A 10,479-nucleotide genomic window follows, 5' to 3' on the forward strand; every position below is an offset into this window, starting at 1 on the left:
ACCTCTGGCTGGACCGGTACCGCTGGAATCGCCCCAAACGTTGGGCGCCAACTGAGGTACTGGGTTTTTCAGAACCGGTAACCCAGCGGTGTCAGGGAATACACACCCAAAGACCTCGAGTCCTTTTCCTGATTCAGACCACAGAAACTCAGAGTCTTCTAGGTGAAGTCAAAGATCGGTTTATTGGCTGCAACCAAGGTAACAAGTCTCCTAGAAGTACAACACATGGAAGTATGTTCTCAGGAGACTGCTTCAAAATCACGAAGTCAGGCTTCTCTTCTTATACAAAATAATAAGCTTCAGGCAAACATTCCTAGATTTTCAGGATACTATTCACATATTTCGACCACAAATAAGTAACAGAGTTATGATGACAAGCTCACATTTCGTTTGTCTGGTACATAATAAATTACTCGGCAAGGTCCGGTATTTCAATCAGATATCGGTGTTCCCCAATAGAATGAGCACGTTCTCATCATAAAACAAGTAGGAAAGAAGGAGCGGGGTCAGGTGTGGGCAAGATTCGGCAGGGTGAGAATGTGATGAAGGGGCTTTATGGCCGGGTGCGCCTAGATGCTATCTTGACCGGCCACTGGGAGAGGAACTGACCAAATGGGTTGGCCTGGGGCGATGGTTTAAACCTGCCCAGGTCACGAAAAAGTCAATCAAGGAGTGCTTGTCCTTATTATATTGGATTAAGCCTATGTGAAGGGCAACATACAAAATGGCTGCCGTATACAAAATGGAAGCCAGGGGTTCAGGGTATAAGTGATGATTTCGAGGTGAAAGCAACCTTCGAATGCGATGAAAATGTTTGTGCATAATGTACTCGCCATTCTCGGTCTTTTGATACTAAATTTATCGTGGTACGATGAAGTTTTATTCTTGCGTCTGAATGGTTATACGAGTTTGGATTTTCAGTACTACACTGTTATCCGGGTTACATGCGGGGAGTTCCCTGACTAATGTGTGCAGTATAGAGACAGGTGGGGCATCATTTTATCATTGTGTAGATTTACTGGTGAGACAATGGGTTTGGTGGGTGGAGGGAGGAGGGTGGATGGGGGCAGGGTATGGAGGATGGATTCATGTTACATACTTGTTATGTTTATGCACTTTAAAAAAGCAAAAAAAATATATATTTTTTTTTAAATGTGTGTACAGTGATTGTGGGATCACTAGCTTCGAGAAGGAGAAACATAGCCCAATTATGGATTCATTAGGACTCTTGGCTTGCAGTTTGAAAGCAGCCGTTGATCAGATTCTCAGAATTTCCGGTGGAAGAGTTTTCCATATCTTTGGGGCCGCGCCAGAGAAGGCTAGGTGACAACTTCTCTTTTTGCTAAGGATGAGTAGTTTCTGAAGGAAAGTGTTAGCGCGTCTTGAGGCTCTACCACCACATGATAATTCAAGCTTTTGCGCTAAGTGTCTGGGAGTATTAAGATGCAGAGCTTTGTGCACCAGAACGGCAAATCTAGCATCGTAGGGCAACCATTTAGGAGACTTTAAGACTGGGGATATGTGCTCATTTCGTTTGGTACCAGACACCAATCTAGCCGCAGCGTTCAGTGATGCCCTTAGTGGAGCCAGGGTGTATTTGGGAAGTGATAAATTTACCATCCGGATAGAGGTCAGACAACATCAGGCAGCCCCCCCGCCTTCCAAGCTTCAATTGACATCACCTGGTCAATTTGAACAAAGGGCGGCATCAGCCAGAAGCCCGCCTCCGGGCCAAAAGGTCTTTCCTGGATTATTCTATGGACCACCCAATTGCCAAATTGCAGCCCCAAGCCGCACCAATGGAAGACCGTGCACCTTGAGCCCCCCGGCCCGCCATAACAATGCCCCTAGCTGCCGGTCCCCATATGTACCTGCTAGCAGGGACTTCTCCCAAGAGGGATCCGCGTCCAACCAGGCTATGGCATGTTGCAAGTCTGGGATCTCTAAAACCCCTTTGCCCCAACTACGTTTCATGACTTCTAAACTAATCCTGTATCGCTTTCCATTCCATAGTAATTGGACCAGCAGTGTATCGAGTTCCCTGAATACATGGTGCGGAATTTCAAAGAAGGAGCCTTGCATGGTATAGAGACATCGGGGTAGGACTACCATCTTTATTAGTGCAAAATTTCCCAGTAGGGAGAGATTAAGCGTGTTCCAAAAAGTAATCCTCCCCATGTTGTGCTGATAAAACACTGTTTCAGTCCTACCGATCCGCATCCCTAGGTAGCGGACTATGTACTCTGCCCATTGAAGCTCCACCATCGGATGTTGCCCCCCCCCCCCTGTCGCTCTCCGTTCCAATCGCTTAGAGCTGTGACTTTATTCTGTTAATGTAAAGCCTGGAGGCATCAGCAAATTGGGCCAGCGCCGCTATCAAGTCGCCAATGACTGGGTCGGTCGATTCAGGTATATTAATGCATCATCGGCGTACATTGATACCATATGCTCCGAACCCCCCACACGTATGCCCTGTCCTACAAGTATCCTGCGCCGATGACAGGCCAACGGCTCCATTGCCAGGGCAAATAGCAATGGGGAGAGCGGGCAACCCAACTATAGGAATTGTGTCTGACACGTAACGTCCCGTACGGACCCTCGTCATCGGACGAGCATATAGTAATTTAATCCAGTTTACAAACCCCTCCACCAAGCCCATTTTAAGAAGTACCTGCCATAGGTAGTCCCATCTGATTGAATCGAACGCCTGTTTAATATCGAGGAACACCAAGGTGCTCTGTTGGGCCCGTCACTCCAAAGATTGCATAATGTGAGCAATGCGGCGGATATTCTGCAACGTATTTCTGCCTGGTATAATCCCGGAATGGTCGTCATGGACCAACCGCCGAAGATAGGGGAGGAGTTTAGACGCCAACACCTGGCTAATAATATTAAGATCTACATTCAGCATAGACATGGGCTTATATGAGCCGGGGAGGAGGGGGTCCTTCCCCGCTTTGGGAATCATCACAATCAGTGCTTCCCGCATGGAATCTGGGAGCATACCGTGTTCCTCGGCCTCCACCGTGATCTCTAGTAGTTTGGGGATCAGGACTCCGCCGTACTCTTTATAAAGTTCGGCTACTATACCATCCATTCCCGGGGACTTCGCTGTCTTTAGGTGAGCGATTGCCGCCCTCGCTTTCTCCCCACTAAAGGAGCCCCCCATGGCCTCCAGACTGTCCGCGTCTATACTAGGCAATTCCACCCCTGCCAGATAGGTTTCCACCGCCTCAAGGGTCGTGGGTGACTGGGCCTCGAAGTATATTTTACGTAAATGGGCCAGGAATACGTTATTTATTTCATGTTGAGCAAACACCAACTGTCCAAGGTCGCTTTTAAGTGCCAGGATTGGGTGAGGCTGAGTCTCCGCCCTAATCAGGCGCACCAACAGCCGCCCTGCCTTATCCCCTTCTGTATACCAGCGATGCCTACTAGTAGTTCTAGCATATTTGCCTAACGAGTCCCATATGTCCCCTATCTTCCGCCGCATGTCATCCAATTCAGCCAACCTCTCCCTGTTCGTGGGAAGTTTCTTTTCCAATGCCGCTAATTGTCCTCCTGCCACCGCAGATCACTCTCCAACACTTTTTTAGCCCCCACCTCCGTGGACATTCATATCCCCGCACCACCACCTTCATTGCGTCCCACTCGGCCACCCTAGTGCTGGCGGAGCCCCAGTTGACCTCAAGATAATTGTCCAGCCCATTCAATATGGCGTCCTTATAGATCGGGTCGCCAAAAGCTTCAATATTGAGCCTCCAGAGCGGTACCTTAGATCTCGGTCGGGCCAGCGAGTAAGCATTTAGGAGTGGGGAACGATCAGACAAATAGCAGGCCAGGTATTGCGTCTCTGCTACCCGATACACCGCCGTCTTTTGAATGAAGAAGTAGTCTAATCTACTATAGGTACTGGCAGCAGGTGTGTGACACGAGTACACTCTACGACTAGGATTACGGTGGCGCCACACGTCCAACAAGCCATAAGTGTGAACCAGTTGGCCTATCGCTTCCCTGACTCTAGGTTTGGCATCCTGTTTTGGGGGACTCAGTTGAGCTCCCCATCTAGGGCACAATTAAAGTCACCTGCCACCAATTCTGTATCCGGGTCCAAATCCAGCTGTCCCATAACTCGGCTCAAGAACCCACCATCATAGCTATTCGAGGCGTAAATATTTACAAGGCATATACTGCACCCATCTAGTGTCCCCTCCACCACCACAAACCTCCCATCAGGATCCTGTTTAACATGCAAAGCCTTAATGGGGACTCCCGGTGCCACCCAAATAAGCGCTCCCCTAGCAAACCCCAAGTAGGATGTAGCAAAAAACGGACCCCTCCATCTGCGTTGGACGAATTTAGGACAGTTTCCCCACAGGTGCGTCTGCTGGAGTAGAGCTATACTGACCCCATAACGTCTAAGAATGATGCCACTCGGATTCGTTTCACCCTATTATTGAGCCCCCGAACATTCCATGTGATCAGTTTATAATTCTAGTTATCCCCTGGCACGAGTGAGCAATTGACGGTATCACAGTCCCCCGCCTGTGGTGTGGGACCCCCCAGTAGTGTTATAGCTTGCCCCGTCAAGAGGAGGACGTCTGCGATCTCCTGTGTGACAACATAGATCAACAACATAGACCAGACCCAGCAGCAACCCCAACAAATCCATAACTGGAAACCCCAACTCCCCCCACCCACAGGCGGTAGCCCTTCATTCCCACAACGAGTCCTGGTTTGAGGACTCCGAACCCCGCCCCAAAGCTCCACCCACCTCCTAGAATACCCCTCTCAACTTGAAAGAACGATTACAACTACGCTTACCCACCCAGGTCCATATAAACCTCCCTCCCCACGTAGACTCTGTGAATCAGCCGACTGACAGGCACAGCGCAGCCCCGCCCGACTGAGGTCTAGCCAGGTTGCCTCGGCACTCCACAGCCGGCGAATCTAACCAGTCGATAGTTAAAATAGTGTACCCTCCTTCATCATTGATCGAACACCCCCAAGGTCCATTGGGCTCTATACCGGTTCATACGAGTCTCACGGTAAAGTCAAGTGTACAGTGGGCCAAACCAGGTGCTCACAGTGTCCATGGTTTAGAACCTCCCGATCTCAGCTTCAAGTCCCTTGTTCACTTGATTCCAGAGCCCTCTACAGCTGGGCCAGTGGCACCGTCCAAATCAGCCTGTGTTTCTTGCGCCAAACAGAGTGGAGAGAACTGGTTCTGCGTCGGGATCGCCTCTCGCTCCGTAAGGAGAGTGCCATCTGGTCCCACCACGATGCGTCCTCCATCGTCCGATCTCATTCCTGTCGCTGTTGTCCTTCTTCCAGACGTTGCTGGTTCCTCTGTCGATTGCTCCGGCATCTCTTCTCCTGCCATCCCTGGTTTTGGTCCAGGCCGGCCAGGCCCAGCGAGTCCATCCAATCTGCTGCCTCCGATGGGGTACCAAAGAAGTTTACTTTGTCTGCGTATTGCACTCGGAGCCTGGCCGGGAACATCAGGCTGTATTTAATGTTGTGGCTATGCAGCCTGCGCTTAACACTCAGGAAGTCGTTCCGCAGGTCTAGCACTTTTTTTAGTACAGTCGGGGTATATGTGAATGTCTTGGTTTTCGAATCTAGGCGGGCCATTGGCACGGATGTGCTGTAAGATCATGTCCCGGTCACTGAAATTGAACATCCGGGTAATCAAGGCTCTGGGCAGGGATCCCGGTCTCGGTGGTAGCCCTAGAGATCTACGTGCCCTTTCAACCGCAAACATTTTGGAGAGCCTGAGGTTGGGGAACGCTTTGCCAATCCAGACCTCCAGAAATAAGTCTGCTGCCGGCCCCTCCGCCTTTTCAGGGAATCCCAAAACGCGGAGATTGTTCCTTCTAGATCATCCTTCCACGTCTTTCGCCCTGTCCTCCAGCCGGGTCGTATGGTCCTGGAGTGCCGTCACTATCTCCTGCAGCGGCCTGACCTCCGTCTGCAGAGCGTTCAGGTCTCCTTCCGTGATGGTAACCCTGTCTGCCACCTTCCTGAAATCCAGGCGCAGGTGATTGAAGTCAATTGCCATCCCATCCATTTTGGTTTCTAATGCCACCCTGGAGTCTCGAATCGCTTCCAAATTATCTGCTTTATCCCGAGCGGCTGAGTCCTGGTGGCCCCCCTGCTCCATGTCTGCACAAGGGCGGTCCGTCGCAGTTGGCCCCGGAACCGTGTATTGCACAATTTTATTTGTTTGGGCGCCTCTTAGGGGTCGGTCCTTCCCCATTATTAGCGAGGCCGTCCTAGGATACTTCTCAGTGGCCCTTCCGTCCAAAAAACACTACTGCCGTGAACAGTCCAGGGGAGGGGTTCCCTCTGACAGTCCATCTCACCTCGGGGGCTTCAGCGTTGTCTATGTCAGGCAGGCCCCTCGCCCGCCACTCCGAGCAGTTACCTGGCCTTCCGTCACTCTTCACCAGCCTCGCCGGACAGTTTTGTTGTAGTTCACTCGTGAGCCTGGACTTCCGCCGTACCGTGGAACGAACGCCTCCAGCCTATTTCCTCACTCCAGGGGTTAACGTTAATCAGAGGGGGACTCCTCACCTCACCACCTGGGCTACAGCTCCCGGCCTCTGGCACTGTTCACCGCTGTCTGGCCCCCAAGCAGTCATCAAGCCACGTTCCAGCCCCACCAGCTGGAGTGCAGGTAGGCCTCACCTTGCCCCCTCAACCTCATTTAAGGCCCGTCTCCGGCCTCCAGATTCGTTATTGCAAGGCTATAGGGTGGCAAGTCATTCAATGGGCATGTTGGGCCGCACACCACCGCAACCAGGCTCTAGATTCAAGCCCCAGGCAGTACAGGTTCGCTCCCCCTGGCGGTCTCCGCGTTGTAATCTGGCACGGCCCGCCAGAATGCAGACAGGCAGCACCGCAGCGGCCTCCCGTAGATCCTGTCTCTGGCCCGTGAGGTCCCGCCAGCGGACTCCTTCCTTTCGTGGTTTGTTTCCCCCCTTCAAAGAACAGACAAGTTATGCACACGTTTATGAAACTATTCCATCTAGAAATATTTTCCCTGGTGAAAACGTGCTTTTTTTCCTCTTTGGAGTCGTCGCAGGAAGGTGAGTGTTGATTACAAAAACAAATCATATGGACAAAATATTTGAGTGAGGCGGTTTCACAGTGGAGGCTCCTCCGCTATGGCGGCGGAGCTTCGCCCCACTGCTTTTGAGCAGTGGAAAGGAAAAATAGGAAGACTGTTAGAAATGGGGGTCTCTAGTTGGCGATGGTTTGCACCTTGTCCAAGTAGGGACCCTTCCTTCTAGTCAGCAAAAGGGAGTTATACTCCTAAAATAACCCCTGCTCACCCCCGTGGTAGCTTGGCACAAGCTGTCAGGCTTATCTTAGTGGCAGTGTGTAAAGAATTTGCACATAACCAACAGTAATACAGTGTAAGCAATACAAAAAGACACCACACCAGTTTAGAAAAACATCTAATATTTTTATATACTTAAGACAAGACCAAAAACAATAAAAATCCACAGTACAGTTCTTAGAAATCTTCAGTTATCAAAATAACCTTGAAATACAGTTCTTTGAAGTCGATTGCTCCGTCCGGGGCTATCACGGCGTCATGAACAAACAAATCCAAACAGTCCTTGCTGACCGCAGCGTTGCAAGTCAACTACGGTGTCAGGAAGACCCGCAAAAGAGTACCTTTTTCAAATACAGGGGGTCTGCGGCCTCTTGTTAAGCTCCAAAAGCACGGCGTCCGCAGGTGTCGGTTCAGGAGTCGTGGGGCCCTTGCAATCACACGCATTGCAAATCGAACTCCTCACGGTTGAAGTCAGGAGTGCTGATGTCGGCAGGCGTTGGGTGCTGCAGTGCGAAATGCAGTGGTGCGGCGTGCGATGCCCTCAGGTTACAGTGCGAGCAGCCGCTCGGTGGTGGCGTCACATGGCGGCGTCGCGGAGACCACATGGTCGTGGTGCTAGGTGATGCAGTGCTCCTTGCGATGCTGGCAGGTCACAGTGCAGGCAGCGGTGGCGTCGTTCCTGAAATGCTGTCGAGGGCTGACAAACTGGAGTCAATGGCGCCGGTAGGCCAAGGCTGTGATGCGGGATGAGAGAGGTGCATCATGTAACTTACGAGCAGTGCCCTTGACCCACGGTGCAAGCAGCGGCGTCAATTTCGGCGTGGAGCGGCATCGTAGGGGATACTCAGGTGGCGGCGCGAGGCGGTGCACACAGGTTGAACAAGTACCTCTCTGAGCCTTTCCTTATTAATATCAAAGTTTCCACATGTGAAAGAAATACACTTAGAATTTTTTACAAACACTATCATATTTTACATGATGTTTGTTGCATGATATACATTGCAAACACTTTCAGAGCTTTGCATGGGCGGTTGGCTCGCTCATTTCAAATCGCTGAAAAACTGCAGCACCAGATGCTAATCCAAATGGCTGGCATTTAAAATGAAAGCATCCACTTGGTCAATAAATGCAGTTAATTCCTTACTAACTTGAGATATTTCACTGAATCTAGGTAATGGAAATTGATCCACGAAAATGGTGCCATTTAAATGGCACAAATCAACACAAATTACCTTGCCATTACTACGGCCTGCCACCACCAGAAGTGAAATCAGTGCTGAAGCTTTAATAGGCTCAATTATATCTGCCATGACCAATTCTCCAATTCGTTGATCCCTTTTTCTCACAATGAAATAGGAATGTTCCTAGCTTTATGTATTTTAGACGCAGCTCTATGTTGTAACCTAATTTTATGTTCAAATTCACATAAATTGCCACTTTACTTGCTAAAAAAGTGGGAAATTTCTTCAACATCTTCTTTCTGACTTTCACACCTTCATCTACCACCAATACTGGCTCTTTGCTATTCGGATCTAAGATGGTACATACATTTTTCTGATCGAGCTAACCAAAAATTGATAGGCTTTTATTGGCAACTTGCAATTTACCATACATATTTCAGTTCTTTATTTCCAATTTAAAACAATAAAACCAATCCTATCAATCGTCTCTCCACTATATCGTTCAAGATGTATATCTGTGAAAAATAGTTTTGTCTCAAACTTTCCCTCAAAATTATTCCTCTAAACATCCTCATTAATTATGGTGCTCTGAGAACCTGAATCTGCAAAACATTTCAGATTCATACCACTAATCTTCATACAACACGCTGGATTTTTATCAATTAAAAACATCCAACCTTAATATTCAAATTAAGCTTTTCCTTATGTTTCATAACACTTTCTTTCGCTTCATCCTCCCTCTCTGCAGATTCTTCTTCACCATCACCTTGGTTGTTCAAAAACTTTATCTTCTTAGATTTTCTTTTACAAACCTTAGCCTAATGTCCCACGATCCCACAACCACTACACTTAACCTTCCTAGCTGGCCATGACTTAGCAAATGATAAGTGATCTAAATTACCACACCTATAACACCTAGGTGGTTGTTTAAATGAATGTAAACTTTTCAAACTACTTCCATCCATCCAGCTCTTAGTATTTCCCCTAATTTTAGATAAAATTCCAATTATTTAGCTTCAGGCTTCAAAACACTTGCATACCTACTCGAAGTTTCTGCTTTACAAACTATAGCTAACACAGCATTTAAAAAAGTATCCCCGTTCAACCATAACCATTCTTGGACGGCAGGATTACATGGATGCATGCCCAATTGATCACTAATTAAATCCTCTTGTAATGCACCAAATACACAATCCATTCCTAATTTACTCAACAAACTTTCATACTCATCTATAGACTTATTTTCATGTTATTTTCTCTGCAAAAAAAATAATGTGTAATAATGATGCAAACTTTAGGAGCAACATACTTATCCAAATTCTCTATAGCAACACTGTAAACATTGACATCCCCTCCTTTAAAAACAGATTTATGCATTTGATTACATGTTTTGTTAACCCCGACGGCCTAAAGAATGCAATTGATTTGGTTTCTTTTGTTCTGGTGACATTTTCTCCTTGACATCTACAGTTTCATTATAATTCAGAACACATTTCTTCCACTCACTCCAACATAGAGAAGGTTCTTTCCCTGAGGGCCAAAAGGCTTTTGGAGGACAAAGAGAAAATGTTTGTTGCCACATTTCAAATATTGTGTGAATTGTTCACGGTTCTTAGTTCACCAGTAATTACAGGGTTAGTCCACTGTCAAAACTTCACCAGACTATGAAGCAAATGCACAAGAAAATATCTCTGTGTAGATCCAACAGAATCTTTACCAACCGATTTACATGAATATTATAGGATTCCTCATAAAACACAGTTCTCACTGTTGCAGAGATAGGGAATTCCTGAATTTAACATGGTTCTCCAAATCAAAATGCCTCTGTTAGAAAATGGGTTGTTGGTTGGGGGGTGAAACCCTACTCATGCTGCAGCCACAACCCCTGTCAGGGTGAACCACAAAAAGTCACTAAATGAACCTGTGCTTAACTCTCCGGTAGCTAGGCACAAA

Source organism: Lissotriton helveticus, chromosome 6 (assembly GCF_964261635.1).
Source record: "Lissotriton helveticus chromosome 6, aLisHel1.1, whole genome shotgun sequence".
Classification (NCBI taxonomy): Eukaryota; Metazoa; Chordata; class Amphibia; order Caudata; family Salamandridae; genus Lissotriton; species Lissotriton helveticus.